The sequence below is a fragment of the Diabrotica virgifera genome, chromosome 6 (genome assembly GCF_917563875.1).
Source record: "Diabrotica virgifera virgifera chromosome 6, PGI_DIABVI_V3a".
NCBI lineage: Eukaryota > Metazoa > Arthropoda > Insecta > Coleoptera > Chrysomelidae > Diabrotica > Diabrotica virgifera.
In genome coordinates, this window is record NC_065448.1 from 85,365,938 (window position 1) to 85,386,817 (window position 20,880).

Sequence of the window (20,880 nt, forward strand, 5' to 3'; positions counted from 1 at the left end):
CCCTATTCTCATTTTAAAAAATCATCGATTACGTCATCACGCCCAGATGGATGATGTCACTAGCACTATAAAAAAATCATAATTTAAAAGTCAAAATCAACCTGTTACGAGATTTGTTTCCAAAATCACACTTCCACGAAAAAAAAATAATTTATTCCAACCTTTATGTGCTCACTGTACATTGGATACATATTAAAACGATTTATCATTGTTTAAATAGTAATAGTTAATCAACGTAACAAGTAAATTTGTTTGATTCTAATTGAGACAGTCACCAGATGTCGCCACCATTTCTGTCAGGGTTAAAATGTCAGGCGTAACTACTAGTCCTGTCGCCAGGGGGGGTACAACGGCCTCGTTAATTCAGATGGACTTACCCAAGTTTTTTTTATGTATTTTGACCCGTAGAACCCGAATTTTTTGGGTAACAGTTGATCCGGATGTCGATAAGATTGTTATAGACCAAGAACTTGAGGAATCAAATAACAGCGATTTTTGGCAAAACAAAACAATATTTTGTATTTTTTGGGTCATTTTAAGCAAAAAATATTTCTACAAGTTTTTTAGTAGGATGCACAGTTTTCGAGATAAACGCGGTTGAACTTTCAAAAAATCGAAAAACTGCAATTTTTAAACCCGAATAACTTTTGATTAAAAAATAAAATAGCAGTTCTGCTTAGCGCCTTTGAAAGTTCAAGTCAAATTATGTCGGTTTTGATTATTTGCATTGCTAAAAATTTATTGTGTTATTGTTAAACAAAGCTACAAACAACTAGTGCGTGAGTGATGTTTCTATGATTTCTCATTTAAAATCGAACGAGTAGGTAGAATAGGTACTAGTGCAATCAAGACTATTTCTACGTTACATGCGTTAAAACGCATGTAAAAGCACGGGAAACCCTACGTGTTTATAGCTTTGTTAAACAATAAAAAAATAAATTTTTACCAACGCAAATAATCAAAACCGATATAATTTGACTTAAACTTTCAAATGCGGTAAGCAGACTTGCTATTTTATTTTTTAATCAAAAGTTATTCGGGTTCAAAAATTGCAATTTTTCGATTTTTTTAAAGTTCAACCGCGTTTATCTCGAAAACTGTGCATCCTACGAAAAAACTTGTAGAAATATTTTTTACTTAAAATGGCCCAAAAAATACAAAATATTGTTTTGTTTTGCCAAAAATCGCTGTTATTTGATTCCTCAAGTTCTTGGTCTATAACAATCTTATCGACATCCGGATCAACTGTTACCCAAAAAATTCGTGTTCTACGGGTCAAAATACATAAAAAAAACTTGAGTAAGTCCATCTGAATTAACGAGGCCGTTGTACCCCCCCTGGCGACAGGACTATACGATAAATCCAAGTTGGATACGACCCTATTCATAACACACCAACTCGCATACAAATTAATAAAAATAAATATATGGAAGAATATAATTTAGAAATTGAATTGTTATTTTATTTATAATGTATAGTAGCATGACATCATTAATTCAATTTCTAAATATATTCTTCCATAATATATTTATTTTTCTTAAGAGGAAACAGTAGCGATCAACAGGTAGCGAAAACGCGTTCCAAGATTGCGGCTGTAATTTTGAATATTTTTTCTAGATATTTGGCACACGTTTTCGTAATATCATAGAGAATGGCGGTACAGAGCCCAATTTGAAAAATATATTAATATGTGGAAATTACTCTGTAATTAAATACAATATTAAAAAAACGAGCCTGTACCGCCATTAAGAAGAACAAAAAAATACACTTTCTTCGAATAAATTTTTTTATTCGATGCCTAGATTTTGTGTCATTTTGGAACAACTAAAATTTTTTATTTCATTAGTAGTTCCAAAATGACACAAAATCTAGGCATCGGATAAAAAAGTTTATTTGAAAAAAGTGTATTTTTTTGTTCTTCTTAATGGCGGTACAGGCTCGTTTTTTTAATATTGTATTTAATTAGAGAGTAATTTCCACATATTAATATATTTTTCAAATTGGGCTCTGTACCGCCATTCTTTATTATATTACGAATGCGTGTGCCAAATATCTCGAAAAAATATTCAAAATTACAGCCGCAATCTTGGAACGCGTTTTGGCTACCTGTTGATCGCTACTGTATCACCTTAAGGGGATGGGTACGTAGTTTCGGCTCCAATGCTATTTAAATGGGATTCATTTTTTTCAAATCCTGAGAGAACTAATAAGTATTTTTCAAAAATTTAAACGCAGAATGAAAGATTACGTTCTTACCGAAGGCTGAAAGTCCCTGAAAACTTCTGTAATGTTTATTTTAATATGTTACAGGGGTGAAAAACTAAGAGAAAATGTAGTGTGATTTTTAATTTCAAATATCTCGTTAAAAAAAACTTTTTATTTATTCTAAGGGACTTTCGGCCCTCGATAATAATTTAGTCTTTCATTTAGCCCTGTCGCCAGGGGGTACAAGGGCCTCCTTAATTCAGATGGACTTACTCAAGTTTTTTTATGTATTTTGACCCGTAGAACACGAATTTTTTGGGTAACAGTTGATCCGGATGTCGATAAGATTATTATAAACAAAGAACTTAAGGAATTACATAGCAGCGATTTTTCGCAAAACAAAACATTTTTTTTGTATTTTTTGGGCGATTCTCAGCAAAAAAATGGTCTTACAAGTTTTTTCGTAGGACGCATCGAAAAAAATCGAAAAAGTGCAATTTTTGAACCGGAATAACTTTTGATTAAAAAATAAAATAGCAATTCTGCTTACTGCATTTGAAAGTTCAAGTCAAATTCTATGGGTTTTGATTATTTGCATTCCTAACAATTAAGTTTTTATTTGTTAAACAAAGCTATAAACACATAGTGTTTCCCGTGCCCAATACATGCGTTTTAATGTACGTAGAAATTCTGTATGCGCGCCTACTTGTTCGACTTCAAATTAGAAATGCATTGAAAACATCATTCAATCACTATGTGTTTATAGCTTTGTTTAACAATAAAAAATTATTTTTAGCAATGAAAATAATCAAAACCGATAAAATTTGACTTACTTTCAAATGCGGTAAGCAGAATTGCTATTTTATTTTTCAATCAAAAGTTATTCGGGTTCAAAAATTGCAATTTTTCGATTTTTTGAAAGTTCAACCGCGTTTATGTCGAAAACTATGCATCCTACGAAAAAACTTGTAAAAACATTTTTTGCTTAGAATGACCCAAAAAATACAAAAAAATGTTTTGTATTGCGAAAAATCGCTGTTATGTGATTCCTCAAGTTCTTTATTTATAACAATCTTATCGACATCCGGATCGACTGTTACCCAAAAAATTCGTGTTCTACGGGTCAAAATACATAAGGAAAACTTGGTTAAGTCCATCTGAATTAAGGAGGCTGTTGTACCCTTACTGGCGACAGGACTAATTCTGCGTTTAAATTTTTAAAAAATATTTATTAGTTTTTTCAGGATTTGAGAAAAATGGACACCATGTCCGTGGTGATATTTTCCAAATCGAACATTCGCTATCTTTGTGATACAACGCACTGAGTCGAATAGAATATGGTGACAAGACAGTGACAATTTTAAAGATTTGACATGGCATCGGGAATATTTTGAGTTGTTGATTAAATAATATTGATAGTGTAGGTATTTGATAAATAATTGATTTTTAAGACGTGAACTTAATAAAAAGTTATTTATTGTTTACTATTTATGGAAGATCCAAGCAGAGAATACAGCAGGATATATTCTGCGATCCAAGTATTTTGTTGTTAAAGATGTTCAAAATTGTAAGAGTTCCATAGTAATAATATATTATTAAAAAATCACTTTATACTTTTCCTCTTTTCTCGATTGAGTATTAGTTTTTATTGTACAGTATATAAATTATTATAATCATTGAATATATAGTTAGTGAAAAAATTATCATATTAATTAACTGAATTAATGATGCAATTATACAAGTAACAGTTATCCAAGAACATTCAAACGCCATCTCATTCAAAAGTTAATGATGAGATTTGTCAAGTAATGTTTACATATATCCATAACAGTGAGAATTTTACTACACGTAATTTACCGTGTAAAGACCATAAAATATTTGCGCACATGCTCTTAATATGTATGTGAGTTGGTGTGTTATGAATAGGTTACGCCTGACATTACAACCATGACAGAAATGGTGGTGACATCTGGTGACTGTCTCAATTAGAATCAAACAAATGTACTCGTTATGTTGACCAACGTTAGGTCGGTGCCCCCCTGCCCGAACACACATTTCCAGGAGACAAGTCCAAAGTCAAATAATAAGTAAATTAAGTCATTCATCATCCAGCCTCTCACTGCTGAACATAGGCCTCTTCCTCTTGTTTTCAACTCCGTCATCTATTTTGCACCGCTCTCATCCAGTTTTTATTTAGGCTTCTTAAATCGACAGTTTGTCTTGTGGGTGGTCGACCTACGGTTCTCTTGTCTTCCCCTGGTCTCCATTCCAATAACCTTTTTGTCCATCGCCCATCGGTCATTCTGGCTATGTGTCCTGCTCATCCCCATTTTATTCTGTCTATCCATTTGATGACGTCAGTCACCTTGGTTATTCTCCTGATCTTTTTGTATTTTATTGTCTCATAGAGTTACTCCTAACATGTACCGTTCCATTCTTCTCTATGTCACTGTCAGTTTAGTAGCTGAGGCTTTTGCTAAGGTAAGTGTTTCTGCTCTGTATGTCAAGACTCCCCATTTTTGCTTTGATGTCGTCTAGCCATCATTTTTGTTTTTCAAAGCAAAAATGGGGAGAAACTGGCACCAAATAGCACAAAACAGAAAAAAAGGAGAACTCATGGGGAGGCCTTTGTTTAGAAGTGAATGCAAACAGACTAAAGATGTCAAGGCTGGGAAGACGCACTGATCAAATACCTTTCTCTTCAGGTATGTGGTATGTGGTCAGCTCAATTTTAACAAGTTTCTTTCAGTTTTCCATATGCTGCCCACCCAAGACTGATTCTTCTCTTCAGTTCATGGGTCTGATTATCCCTGCCAATAATAATTTCGTGTCCCAGGAATGTATATCTATCTACGAGTTATATTTCTTTTCCACCAATACTGATGTTCTGTTGGCTACCAAAGTTATTATTTTTGTTTTCGAGATGTTTATATTTAAACCTACATTTTCTGTAGCCACAAGTTCCTGTACCATCTCTCTTGCCATTCCTAGATCCTCAGCTACATATTCTCCATCTGATTTTATTCCCTTTGTCATCCAATCCAAATGCTTAAAACCTATGGACGTATAAACACAGATGGACTCAGTTATTTACATAAAATTGTGAAGCCAAAATTATTTGAATAGGTCACAATCTAAGCACCTTCACATGTTGTCACGTTTTTTATTAAAATTTCTTATTCGCGAATCGCTGGAAATGTTACTCCTTATTTTATACTCTACAGGTGCTATCAAACTAAAATAATAATTTTTCAGTTATATTAATTTACATATTGAATTATAATTAAAATATCAAGTGTTCATATCATTGAATAATAGATATCAACCAATTATTGTATATGTAGAAGCACTAAAACTATTTATTAGTGGCAATGGTGTTTACATTTCTCTGTCTGACAAACGTCCATGTCAAACTTCAATGCTGTTTTTCATATTTGTTTACTTTTTAAGGTAAATGAGGAAGAGTTGTTCTTCGCTATTTTGGCTCTATTTTGAGTGATATTTGTGAAAAGTGAAATAAACATATCATAATAATGGTGCTACAGTGTTGCATTCGCAAAAAAAAACGAAATATTTATATCCCGATATCTCATTTCATTTGAAAGCACTCTTTATTTACATAGATGAGGAAGTCTGCTTACATTTTAAAACATGTCTTTCATAGGCGTACCATTTGGTTGCTTCATATTAATTATTGAACAAGATATTAGTTCATTAAATTAGTATCGACATTTTTACATTGTAAGTAGACATAGTTATACTTTGTTTTTTTTTTTAATTAAATTCTTTGAATGTGTTTTTATAAATTATTACTACTTCCAATTATTAACGTCTGAATAATTATCCCCACGAACGAGTAAAAATTCAAGCACGCTTATGCTCATTGAGGAAGCATCACATTCTATCAAAGCTTCAAAACAGTGTGTGTTCAAGGTATCTTATTGCTGGGTCCATCTGTGTTTATACATCCATGTTAAAAACATATTCTAGCACCATATTAGAAAGTTTAGATGACATTAGGTGACCTCGTCTAATCCCAGTTATATTTTTAAGTGATTACTGTTAGTATGTAATTTGACAGCGGTTGTTGCCAGTAGGCAGGGTTACCAGACCTAGGGAATTTCCCCTAAACCTAGGGAATTTTAAGCCAGCTTAGGGAAAAAGGGAATTTTATTCAATTCTATGAAAAATCTAGGGAATTCTTAACATTTGTAAGACGATTTTAAAAAATCTGTTTGATTTTATAAGCTTTATAAAATTGCACATATATTATCGACATGAAAATCGTTTTATTCGCGAATTCGGGGAATCCCAGCGATGCGTCAAAGTTTAGAAGTGAAGAGAATATGACAGATATCGATTTTTACGATTATCGATTATTCCCCATTTGTTATTAAAGGCAAACAAACATCAATAAGGTTATGTTATAAATCTATAATTAATCAGGGTTTCTGATTTATGGGTTGTAAGATTAAATTATTATCCATAATATACACGAAGAGATTTCTCTGGGATTGGGTTCTACCATTAACCATAATAATATTACTAGAATATTAGATAACCATAAATGTTCGATTTTTGATTTGGTGTCTCGCTTGTCAACAATAATCGATTCGAATCAATCAGTGTTTCGATCATTTTTAATTTTGACCATTTCGGACATTTTTCAATTTGGGAGTACAATGCTAGAAGTGTACAATATTTTCCGTATAAGGATTGTCCAATTTTGGGCTTTGCTCGTAAAAAGTAACAAAAAAATACTGGATCTACTCGCGGAAGACATCCTGAAATTACCCAGAGGCAGTACGCTTGCGCATTAGCTGTTCTGATGGAAAAAGTCGACCTTATCCAATGCCCAATTTTGTAATGCGCATGCGCATATTGAAAATATATAGGGAATTCTAGGGTAAAAATGGTTGTCAACTTGTTAGGGAAATCTAGGGATATTTTGACAAAAATTCTAGGGAATTAAAAAAAAAATCATCTGGCAACCCTGCCAGTAGGAATATTTCTGTGGTACTAAGGCAAAACCCAATTTGTCAAAAATTATTGATTTTTCGTTTTTAATGCCAATATGTACACATGGCTAAACACATCCATGTAACCAGCAATGATAAAATTAGTTTCCGATATGTCCACTATTACAACAACACTGCTACCTTTTAAACTGATCTGCTGCAAAATCACGTTTTTTTACATATCCGGTTTTGTCTTAGCACCACAGATTTATAGCAGGCAGTGTGTTAAAATGACAAGAAAAACTACACTTTTAGAATACTGCTATATCATAATTCTGACCATTCTAACCAGCAAATAAAACTACAAAAATAATATATGACATAATCAAATCCTAAGGAAAAGTTTAAGTTTTGACTTTAAAAAAAGTTATTAGATTAATCACTCAGATTAATAAAAAAAAAATTTTTTGAGTCTGTTATTTCGTAAATATTTTCTGTTTGTATACATCGTAAATTAAGCAAAAACTTAATAATTAATAAAGTTTCCTTTTGTACCTTTATATACAGGGTGAGTCACCACTAACGGGACGGAAGATTACAGCGAAATGGTAAAAGATTTGAAAAAAAATTTAAATTAATAGTTTGTAAGTTGATAAAAGCTACATTTTAAAATTATTTTGAAATATACAGGGTGTCCCAATAATTGGCGGCGTATCAAAGTTATATTTTTTCTTATGGAATACCCTGTATTTTATTGCATTTTTTAATTGTCCGCAAAAAATAAGGTATAGTTTCATAAGGCTTCCCTATACCTATGTACAGAGTGTTCTGAGTTATGTTGACTTTTCTTAAAATGTAAAGTTTTAAAAGAAGGCTTATTCTGAAGGTATTTAAGAAATTATAAAAATATTACTTTTACACCTAAATAGTTGGATATTGGTTGAATGTATTACATGATTAATTATTTCACATATGTCTACAGGGTGTTCAAAATTTACAGCTTCATTATTGAAGTATTCAATTTGCCATATGATGCTTATTTTACATGGAACACTATGTATATTAATAAATAATTATACTTAACAAATTTACCTCTTTCGAATGGTATATGGATGTCCTATACCTAGGTCTCATAGTTTTTGCATAATTTACAATTATTTATATTCAAATCGATTTTAAAACAAAAGATGAATTTAATTAATGTCATTGCATGACATTGTCATTTTATGACAATACGGTCTGATGATTATCTTATAATTAATGCATTCCATTATTGATTATTACACATTTATTTACAGGGTGTTCAAAATTTACAGTTTCATTATTGGATTATTCAATGTAGCATAATATGATGGTTATTTTATTAGAACACCATGTATATTAATCAATGATTATACTAAACACAGGATTCTATATCACAGTGTTCTATAACTAGGAGTCATAGTTTTTGCGTAATTTACAATTTTCTTAAACGGTACATCGATTTTAAAAATATTTATAGTCACTCTCGATTTTTAAACCCGTCATCTTGGCATAGTTGTTATAGAGTGTAGTTGTAAATAAATATGTAGGTATATTTTTATATAATGATTTGTAAAATAAATTTTTTCGTTACAACAAGCGATTTTAAATTATTTGTTTACATTATTTAACATTACTGGTGTTATAGACGCAAAAACGTTCGAAATTCTTAGTTTCATAAAAATATCATCTGAAGTAGTAGGGTAGGAAGTGTAGCATTTACAATATTTTTAATGTGTGTGTGTTTATGTTTTATTGGCACCGGTTTAAGCAACCAACTGGCCAGTCAATAATATTTTTAATATAACCCCATTTAAAAAAAAATCATCTTGGTCAATCCTGGTAACCTAGGTGGCCAAATATATGGACCGAATCTATCTATCCATTTATTTCTAAATTTTATGTTGAGGTTGTTCTTAACATCATGTCAAAAATAAGCAGGAACTCCGTCGTCCAATTGGAGCCACATGTTTGTTCGCACGCTAAGTGGAAGGTTTTAAAATGGATCCAAAAAACTTGTTTTAAGAAATTTAAAAAAGTTGCTCCATTCAGATTTTCGTCAAAAAAATATGGGTCGATCACGTACTCGCTCAGAATACTGCCCCAAACATTAACACTTCATCGATGTTGGCGATCAACAGTAAAATGTTTGATTACTGTATCATAATAAAATGAAAGTTATGTCTATTAACTAGAACTAGACGATTATTAGGAAAAGTACGTAGATTCATCTGTACACAATACATTCTTAAAAAAAATCAGGATCTTCTCCAAATTCTAAAGTCTATAAACGAAAAGTTAAACGTTCCTGTTCTGTCTAATGCTGGTGTATTAGTTGAGTTTTATACGGATGGTAGTGGTTTTTCTTATGTATTCTACATACACTTATTTGACTGATTTCCAATTGACTCGAAATTTTTGACGTACTAGTATTTAGGTTTTCCGTAACAGAAAGCAGGACATTAAGTTCGTTGACGTCATAAAAAATAAATAGTTTATTTTTATTTAACTTTTCGTACCTATGCAACATTACCAGTAGCACGGAATCTATGGAGAAATCTCTCAAAAACGTCCTTTTTGGGTGTCTTCTATCAGGATACGTTTAAGCTTAAACTTTAGAAGCTAAGAGACAATTTTAAAAATATTCCCCAATGATAAGTAGCATATCTACTCTTTCATAGATAGCGTGATTATTCATTTTTAGAAACAATTAAATTTGAATGTAATTGGCTCTGCCAAAGCCATTTTTAAGTAAAAAAACATTGAATATCATACACGGGTGTTTATAGTTTTAATAATTACCAGACCGTACTATCATAAACTGACAAATTAATTAACTACATCTTTTGTTTTAAGATCGATTTACATATTAAGAATTTAAATAATTGTAAATTACGCAAAAACTATGACACCTAGGTATAGGACATCCATATACCATTCGAAAGAGGTAAATTTGTTTAGTATAATTATTTATTAATATACATGGTGTTCCATTTAAAATAAGCATCATGTGACACATTGAATACTCCAATAATGAAACTGTACATTTTGAACACCCTGTAGACAAATGTGTAATAATTAATCATGGAATACATTCAACCAATATCCAACTATTTAGGTGTAAAAGTAATATTTTTATAATTTCTTAAATAACTTGAGAATAAGCCTTCTTTTAAAACTTTACATTTTAAGAAAAGTCAACATAACTCAGAACACTCTGTACATAGGTATAGGGAAGCCTTATGAAACTATACCTTATTTTTTGCGGACAATTAAAAAATGTAATAAAGTACAGGGTGTTCCATAAGAAAAAATATAACTTAGATACGCCGCCATTTATTGGGACACCCTGTCAAATAATTTTAAAATATAGCTTTTATCAACTTACAAACTATTCAATTTAAATTTTTTTCAAATCTTTTACCATTTCGCTGTAATCTTCCGTCCCGTTAGTGGTGACTCACCCTGTATAGTGAAAAATAAATATACCTCGTTTTGGAAGATTTTTGAGGAGCCGTTGCATATATAGTGCAAGAGTGGCCGAGAGGGACTGTGGTGTGAAGCGGGAAGTGGCGGATTGACACGGTAGAGTGCGCATGAGCATTGCAAAGAAATAACGTATTTTATGTGCCTCGAGGCCTAAAATGTTGTTCTGAAGCTATTTTCTTGTGGCATTTTTGTAACTGACTATTTTTAATGGGAAATATGCCACAATTTTACTAAAAAAGGTTTTATTAAGGTTTCGACGTCCAAATCGAATGCCATTGTCAAAATACAAAAAATATTAATAAATTAAACAAAAATGTTTTCGCTTAGTAAAAAATTCTTCTAATAATTTATTTAATCTGACTCATTTATATTGGCAATTCAGACATATATTATACATTTTAAAGTAGAAGACTTTAAAATGATATTGCCAATATTTATGAGTCATATTAAATAAATTATTAAAAGAATTTTTTACTAAGCAACAACATTTTTGTTTAATTTATTAATATTTTTTTGTATTTTGACGTCATCCGATTTCGACGTCGAAACGTAAAAATAGACTAAATACTTCAATAAAATAACTTTATAAAATACGTTCACGGCATTATAGCCACTTCCTAATTATTGCCACTGATACTCTGACAGTTTGTATTGACATATATTTAAATTAATTTTTTGATTTAACTTGTTTAAAAATGAATAGTGACGCATAGGAAAAGTTAGAGTGGAAGAACAATATGTTAAGTTTGAGACCTCTGTATAGGGAGGACAAGGTACAAGTGTGAGTATGCATCACAATCGTATTGTAATCTTATATTTTGTGAACATTTTGTTTTTTGAATACTTCTGATATCTTTAGAAACAAAAAAAAATGGACGGTTTTTTTTCTTTAACATGTATTTTAACTGAAACAAAAGTTTGAGACACCCTATAGGGAGGGAAAAGGTATAAAGATCGGTATATATAGAAATTATGTTATAGTCTCATATTTTATGAACATTTTATTTTTTTAGTTTTTCTGATATCTTTAATAACAAAGAAACTAGACGGATTTACTCTTTAATATGTATTTTAACTAACTTAAAGCATTAAAAAAAACAAAAAATATAATTACAAAAAAAATATACATATAAAAAAATGCACTAAACAGAAACACACACATTTTACTAACATAATAACATTTATCCTAGGGCGTGAGAATTTGAACAATCAATTTATTTATATTGGATAAAATAAAAAAAAATGCTCCTTTTATATTTCATAAATAAAAAATAAGTCTGGCTAATTGGTTTATGTCAAAGCCAATTATAAATAAAAAAAAACTAACTACATGCGATACGTGAGAAAGCCATGTCTTACAGCTTGTTTACATGGGGCGGTTTGCCAACGTTTGACGCCGCGGTTTACCTGAAAAACCCAACCGCCGCGGTTCAAGTTAAATAGAAACAAATGCAACCGCTCAACATCGTACACATGGAACAATCGCTCTCATGTGTACGATGCAAACGTCGGCTAACCGCGGCGTCTACCACTGGCAAACCGCCTACATGAAAACAAGCCCTGATCATACCACTACGATGAAATTATTTCCTATATGTATCTAGTATCAAAGGAACAGAGTGTTTAAATAAAGAAAATCTATGCAATGGACCTCTCGCTATTTAAAGAGCCTCCACGTAGACACCAAATCTGTACTTACCCTCAAGGAAATTCCACCCCCAAATATCACAGAGCCTCCATTAGACAAACTCGTCTCTCTTATGTTGCCCTTGCATAATGCTCACTTGGTCGACAAATAACTCTTAAGGTGTCGACTAGAATTGTTAACGTTATGTGCCTTTCTGTTTTTAAAGGTTTGTTAACTGTTATTTTTTATTGTTAATTAAGTTTTGTTTCAGTTCAAACACACCATGGTGAAGAATACACCTGTATATACACCAAAGTCAAGAACTGTCTTTCTGAAGAGATTTTGGTTGGGTCTGGCGTCCCACAGGGTGGTCATTTATCGACTATTCTTTTTATTTGTTTCATAAATGACATTTTAGAAATCTTTGAAAATTGTGTTATTTTGCTGTATGCTGATGATTTGAAAATTTTTAGAATTATTAAGGATGTTAGAGATTATGTAAAAATACAAAAAGATGTAAACAAATTCTCACAATGGTGTACAAAGAATGCCCTTTCACTTAATATCGATAAATGTAAAATAATGCGCTTCTTTAGAACTCACAACCTATCTGTTTTAATTACTCTATAAATAATATATTTCTGCAACCAACAAACACTTTCAAAGATTTAGGTGTATTTTTTGATCCCCTTTATGTTTCAAAAATCACTATAATTTTATTTGTAATAAAGCTTTTAAATTACTTGGATTTTTGAAAAGAACCTTGTCAAAATTCAATAATGTGGATTGTTTTAGAAGTGTGTATTGTTCTATGGTTAGATCAGTTCTGGAATATTCCAGCACTATTTGGTCTCCTTTATATAAATGTCATATTGAAAGCATTGAGAAAGTTCAGAAAAAATTTCTACGCTTTGTAGGCTATAAATTAGGGATTTATTCAGAAGATTTAGTGTATTGTGACATTTTCAAATTACTTAATATACCAACATTAAAAAATCGTCGTTTAATGCTAGATTTGGTTTTTCTTTTCAAGATTGTAAACGGAATGATAGATTCGCCTTAAATTTTGCAGAGAATAGGTCTTAGGGTTCCTCAAAGGTGCACAAGATCTAAGGACGTTTTTCACTTAGAATTCCAACAAACAAACTATTGTCTAAATAGACCTATAAGACGAATGTGTCAATCTGGAAATGGTTTAGATGTAGATTTTTTTTCTAGCTCTCTGAATAGTTTTCGAAAAAAGCTGAAAAAATCTTTTTAAAATACAATGTAGGCTGTCACTGTAAACTGTCATTTAGGTATTTATTCTATTTATTTGTCTTGTGTAAATTGTATGTAATTATTATTGAGTTCTAAAACTGTTAATATGATATGAATTATTTAATGATTGTAATTATTGTAATTGGTATAATCGTAAATAAACTATTTATTTATTTTTTTGTTTCTAAAGATATCAGGACATTCAAAAAACAAAATGTTAACAAAACATAAGATTACAATTCGATTTCGATGTATACCACCACTTATACCTTGTCCTCCCTACAGGGTATCTCAAACTTAACATCAGAACAACGTATTTTTTCTTCCACCAGTATAAGTTCAAAAAAGAAGTTTGAGTAAGCCTTTGCCCAACTGTGTAAATCCCAAAAAAAAAATCAATAAGAAAAAAAATAGCGGAATACGTTATCTGTTGACGAAAAAATCAACTATGAAAATGAGCATATATTTAGGTGATGCATAACTTTTCAAATTACACTGTATTGCTGAGAGATATAGCTGCAAACTTCGTTGTCAAAGGAAAACACAAAAGACTAGAAGATTTCTTAAAAAACACTCTAAACATGTTTATTTTCCTAATTTTATTGCTTTTTTTAAATTCACTTTTTATTGACGAAATTATTGAAACTGTCAGCCATTTTGGTTAAACGCTGTTTCAGTTAAAAAGGTTTTGGTTAACAGAGTTTATAGGCTTTTGATTATGTATTTTAGAAAGGAACTACAACGTTAACGGGGTTTTATTATTTTATATGATCAATGGACCTCTAAATATGAAAAAACCGCGGAGTGCTACCATTTAAAGGGGTGCGTTTTTGAGAAAGGGGTGAATTAGTCCCTAGGCACAGGGCGAATTAATGTGGGTTCTATGAACTTTTGGCGCAAACAATTCTACAGGAAAATTGTTCCAGGTTAAATTTACTATCGAAGTATAACATTTTATAGTCGAAAATACATTTTTTTACAAAAATATATTCAAAAGAAAAGCAAGAAAAAACATGAAAGATAGCAATTTTGTTTTTTGCCCCATAACTTTTTTCCACGGGGATATACGTATAGGCATTGCTTCACAGAAAAAAAACTTCGATCCTTTTTCTTCAAAACGACGTACGGTAGAAGACTCTGTGATTTATAGTTTCCAAAATATGATTTTTCAAAGTTCACCACTCAGAGCGATTTTTGGGACATTTTCCTTGTTACTTCGCAAACATTGTTCTGTAACTTTTTTTACGCAGATTTAGGCATATGCACTGTTACATTTAATACAAAGAGAAGTCAATTGCCTTTAAAACGATCTATCGTAGAATACCGTATAGCTATTTTTAAGCAAGATATGGTTTTTCAAAATTTTATACTTTTAATGATTTTTGATATATTTTACGATTATTTCTAAATTTCTCATTGTAACTTTTTTTATTGTATATTTATGTATATACATTGTGCAATAGAAAATAAAGCTTATCTTCTTTACTTGAAAATGGTGTATTGTAAGGACTATTTATAAAATGGACTATCTAGGACTATTTGTAAAAAAGATAAAATATGCTTTTTCAAAGTGTGACATACATATACCTACACATGCAATAGGTCCCACTAAGTCTGAATCATATGTAAAAATGTTTTATTATTAACTTTATGAAAAAAAGTTATTCTTTATAAAATAATCTGCATAGTCTAAAACCTAAGATGCAATAATCAGATATAAAATTTTGTCAATAGTGTGCGAGGTATGTTAAAAAATATGAATTTCACTCAAGAGTAAAGTACCTTTATATTTCACAATATCGAAAAGTGTTATTTAGAAAAGTAATTTGTAATTAAAAATGTTGTTATAATATGCAGTTATATTCTTCTAATTGAAAAAAAAAATAAAAATTTTAAATTTTTTTTCAATTTACGGATATCCTACCGATATCTGGTTTAAAAATAGTCCTAGAATTTTTTCAATACAGCATATTGTAAAGAAAATAAGCTTTTTTTATTTCACAATATACAGGGTGGTTCATCTTATTCGCCTCGGTCTCTGTACGGAAAACCACTTGATATTTTAAAAAAATTTCTTCACAGAAATATACAGGGCCTTTAATACTACAACCTAAAAATAATGTGAATTATACAGGGTGTTCCAAAAAAGAGTGGTATATCAAAGTTATATTTTTTCTTATGGAATGCCCTATATCTGATGACATTATTGAATTGACCTTAAAAAATAAGCTACACTTTCATAAGGGTTCCCTATACCTAAATACAGGGTGTTTTGATTTATTTCGATTTTTATAAAAATGTAAGGTTTTAGAAGAAAATAAATATCTAGCAATCTAAGAAGCAGTAACAAATTCTTTCTTGGATCTTAATAAAAGACTATTTAGCATACTTAAACAGATGCTTATTGCTACAAAATTTCTTACAGGGTGGTCAAAATATGAGATTGTTCTATTAACAAATTCAAGCTGTAATAACTTACTTATTTTAAATGGAACACCCTGTATCTTACTAGTCTATTGCGTAGAAAATTTACTTAGCTTTCAATTTGTACTAGGGTTTCCTATACCTATCTTTTTACAGGGCGGTCAAAATATTAGATTGTTCTATTAACAAATTCAAGCTGTAATAACTTACTTATTTTAAATAGAACACCCTGTATCTTACTAGTCTATCCAGTAGAAAATTTACTTAGCTTTCAATTCTTATTAGGGTTTCCTATACCTATCTCCCTTCATTTTTTAAATATTTAAAGATTTCCTAATTTGTAAGCTTTAAAAATTAGAATTACATAAGTACCTATGTCGTGTTTATGTACAACACATCACCAACACCGGCAATATACTTAGACAAGATACTGTCATTAATGAAATTTTCAGTGTTATCATGTAGTCACACAGAGTGTTGTATTATTTTAGTTGATTTTGGCCTACATGTGAAATTGAATAATACGTTTATTTTAAACTGCATACCCTATATTAGATGCCGTATTCTGGAAGATATTTAAATTATATTTCATTCCGTATAAGTATTTTCCATATCTTAACCCAACGGTTATTAAGTAAATTTAAGAACGCCACTTTTTGTTTGAATCTTTAAATCGCAATTACAAACAATTAAATGCAATGGCCACTTTGACGAAAACGAGCCTATTGTACAAAAATATGTAAAAATGGGTATTTACAGAATAACATGGGAATTTATATCTACAGAATAACATGTGTATTGAGAATGTTAACATGGAATTGAAGAGATTTTAAATATCTTCCATTATAAAGAATATAATATCGAGTATGTCATTTAAAATAAGAACACTCTGTGTGATTAAATGATAAAAATGTGAATTTTATTAATGAAACTATCTTGACTAAGATACTTAAGTATATTGCCGGTGTTGGTGATGTGTTGTACATAACCACGACATAGGTACTTAATTCTAATTTTTAAAGCTTACAAATTAGGAAATCTTTAAATATTTAAAAAATGAAGGGAGATAGGTATAGGAAACCCTAATAAGAATTGAAAGCTAAGTAAATTTTCTACTCGATAGACTAGTAAGATACAGGGTGTTCCATTTAAAATAAGAAAGTTATTACACCTTTAATTTGTTAATAGAACAATCTAATATTTTGACCACCCTGTAAAAAGATAGGTATAGGAAACCCAAGTACAAATTGAAAGCTAAGTAAATTTTCTATGCGATAGACTAGTAAGATACAGGGTGTTCCATTTAAACTAAGTAAGTTATTACAGCTTGAATTTGTTAATAGAACAATATCATATTTTGACCACCCTGTAAGAAATTTTGTTGCAATAAGCATCTGTTTAAGTATGCTAAATAGTCTATTATTAAGATCCAAGAAAGAATTTGTTACTGCTTCTTAGATTCGTAGATATTTATTTTTTTCTAAAACCTTATATTTTTATAAAAATCGAAATAAATCAAAACACCCTGTATTTAGGTATAGGGAACCCTTATGAAAGTTTAGCTTATTTTTTAAGGTCAATTCAATAATGTCATCAGATATAGGACATTCCATAAGAAAAAATATAACTTTGATATACCACTCTTTTTTGGAACACCCTGTATAATTCACATTATTTTTAGGTTGTAGTATTGAAGGCCCTGTATATTTCTGTGAAGAAATTTTTTTAAAATATCAAATGGTTTTCTGTACAGAGACCGAGGCGAATAAGATGAACCACCCTGTATATACCTAAATGTTCAAGAAAAAGAGTCATAATGAAAAATTTTATAAATAATCAAAAAAATATCAAAAATCATTAAAAGTATAAATCCTTAAAAAAGCATAACTTGCTTAAAAATAGTCATAGAGCCTTATACAATAGACCATTTTAAAGGCAATTGACTTATATTCCTACTAAATGTACCATTGCATATACCTAGAGATGCGTAGAAAAAAGTTACAGAACAATGTTTGCGAACTAATGGGGAAAATGGCCCAAAAATGCTGAAAGCGGCGAATTTTGAAAATTCCTGTTTCGAAAACTGTAGATCCTAGAGACTTCTACCAAACGTCATTTTAAAGAAGAAGGATGGCAGATATTTTTCGCTGAAGCAATGCCTACACCTATATCTCTGTGGAAAAAAGTTATGGGGCAAAAAACAAAATTGCTCTCTTTCGTGTTTTTTGCTTGCTTTTCTTTTGAGTATATTTTTGAAAATAAAATTATTTTTGAATTTAAAATGTGATATTTCGATAGGAAATTTAACCAGGAACTTTTCCTGTAGATGTGTTTGTACCAAAAGTGCATAGGACTCACCCTATTTTACCCTGTGCCTAGGGACTAATTCACCCCTTTCTCAAAAACGCACCCATTTAAATGGTAGCACTCCGCGGTTTTTTCAAATCTAGAGTTACATTGACCACATGAGACAATAAAATCCCGTTAACGTTGTAGTTCCTTTTAGCTCTCTTATTTTGAACATAATCAATAGCCTATTACTGTATACAAAATGGATGTACACGATTTTAAAAATATAGCTCTGTTAATGGATATAATGAACAACAAAGTGAAAGGCTTACAAAGAATGCAATGCTTTCATTTTGAAAATCAGACACCTTGCACATTCCTTTGTAAGGATGCACTTTTTGAAGATTTCTCCTTTAGCACTGTTGAAAAACTGAAAGGTTGCGATAAGCTGCAGAAATTCCATTGGTTATCGAACTTTGGTCCCATCAAAATAAAACTCCAAAATGCAAAAATTTGTTGCAACTTTTACCCTTTATGCCCCCCATTCACCATGATTATTACTCTAATTTAAGTCACAATGAAGGTCAAAATCGAGAAAACTTTAATAAACCACAACATGAAAGAAACCAAGAATTGGAAGTGGATATTCTGTTGGAATATAAAGAAAACGCTGAAATGGACCTGGTCTCAGATTATGATGAATAAATATGTTTTTGAAAAGATGAAAATTCATTCAAATATGTTTTTTTAAGAATTAAAATTAGCTTTTAGTAATAATAGAGATATAGTAATTACAAGGGCTTCAGATAAACTTTTTGACAGTAGTCTTCATCATATTGGATATGAGTGTTCTTTACCTATTAGCTCTTCTAAGTGCGGTAATCTGGCTTATAATGAATATTATTATGATTTTAGAAATGCTAACTATAGAGAACTTAATAGTTTCTTGGCTTCTTTTGACTAGCAAATAATTCTTATCTAATATAAATCGTTCAAAGTTTATAACTTATAGTGACGGTAAAACTTCTCTAAGTAAAATTAGTGCTATAAATCCTAAATCAAAAGTGAACTACATTGAATTATATATCATAAATAAAATTAAAGAACTTCAGCAACAAGGAAAGTCTGTTAAGTTGGCATGGGTTAAAAGCCACTGTGGAATAACTGTAAATGAAATGATAGATGAATTGGCTAAAAATGCGGTGACACAAGGAGTATTAACCCATTATCTTTGTATGCCAAAATATATTGAATCAAATTTATTCAAAGAGATTAAGAAAGAATGGAAAGAAAGGTATATTGATGAAAACATAAATACAGGAAACCACTACAGATCAATCAGAAACTATATAACGGATAAACCTTGGTTTTCTAAAATGGAGTCGACAAAAGATATGACAAGAACCATATGCAGAATGAGATTTGACCACTGTCTTACTCCATCATATTTATTTAAAATTAATATAGCTGATAGTCCACAATGTATTTGTGGACAGTTGGGCAATCTACAACACAAAATTTTGACCTGTTCTCTTATCTCTAATAAAGTTAATATGTTTTTAAATTCACTGTATGCTTTGACTGATGTCCACCATCCCATTAATTTAAATTATTTATTAACATTAGAAAATAATGAGTTGGTTACTGACTATTGTATAAACATATTTTAGATATTAAGCTTAAATTGTAATTGTAAAATATAGAGTAAGTATTTCTTGTAAATTGTTATATGTATGTTAAAAGAAAAAAGAAAAGAAATGAAATATAAAAAAAATAAAAAAAATATATATAAAAAAAATATAATAATTAAAAAAATATAAAAAAAATATGTAGATAAAAATGAATGACGAACTTGGACAGTCCATAGTAAAATAGCTTTCGAATTAAGTAGAGGGCTAAAGAAGAATGTTGCAGTTTTTGCTGTGGAACTCTGAGAACATCATTTAGAAAAAAATAAATAAAAAAAAAATATATAAAAAATTATTAAAAAAAAAATACAAAAATAATTATTTATTAGTAGAATTGTTTATTAGAGATTAAAATTAGTATTAGTTTTAGGATAAGATACGAAAAAATGACTAATAAAATAAAAAATAGTAAAATTGGAGAATGGATTTAATGTCCGCAGTCATATAAACTCAAACAAACAACAACAATTCTTAACACAAATGATGTAAATTTATCTACTAATACCTTTTATGAAATACTTGCTATAGGTATAGCTTACTTTGTTCCATTGAAAAAGTATAGAACATCATCATTTCCAAAGTGGTTCACAGTTGATTTGAGAAAATTAACCCTTCAGAAAAAAAAGGCACATTCTATATATGTAAATAATCGTACTTATTGTAACTATAAAAAATTCTCAGAGTTGCGTGCTGAATGCAAGCGTCTGTCAGAAGTTTGTTTTTCTAACTATATTGGGTGTTTTGATTTGAAACTGAGGGATAATCCAAAATCGTTTTGGCAGTTTATTAACGATAAAAGATCAAATTACAGTCTTCCGAATTCTCTGTCTTATGGAAATAGGACTGCTTCTAATGGGCAAGATATAGCTAATTTATTTATGGAGTTTTTTCAGATGGTGTATGTTAATAATCATGATTC

At 30.2% G+C, this 20,880-nt stretch overlaps 1 protein-coding gene across 2 annotated transcripts in view; it reads right to left on the reverse strand.

Moving 5' to 3' along the window:
• Nucleotides 1-20,880, reverse strand: part of LOC126886565 (zinc finger protein 112-like) — a 75,758-nt gene that overhangs the window by 49,168 nt on the left and 5,710 nt on the right. The gene's annotated exons all lie outside the window — the stretch shown is intronic.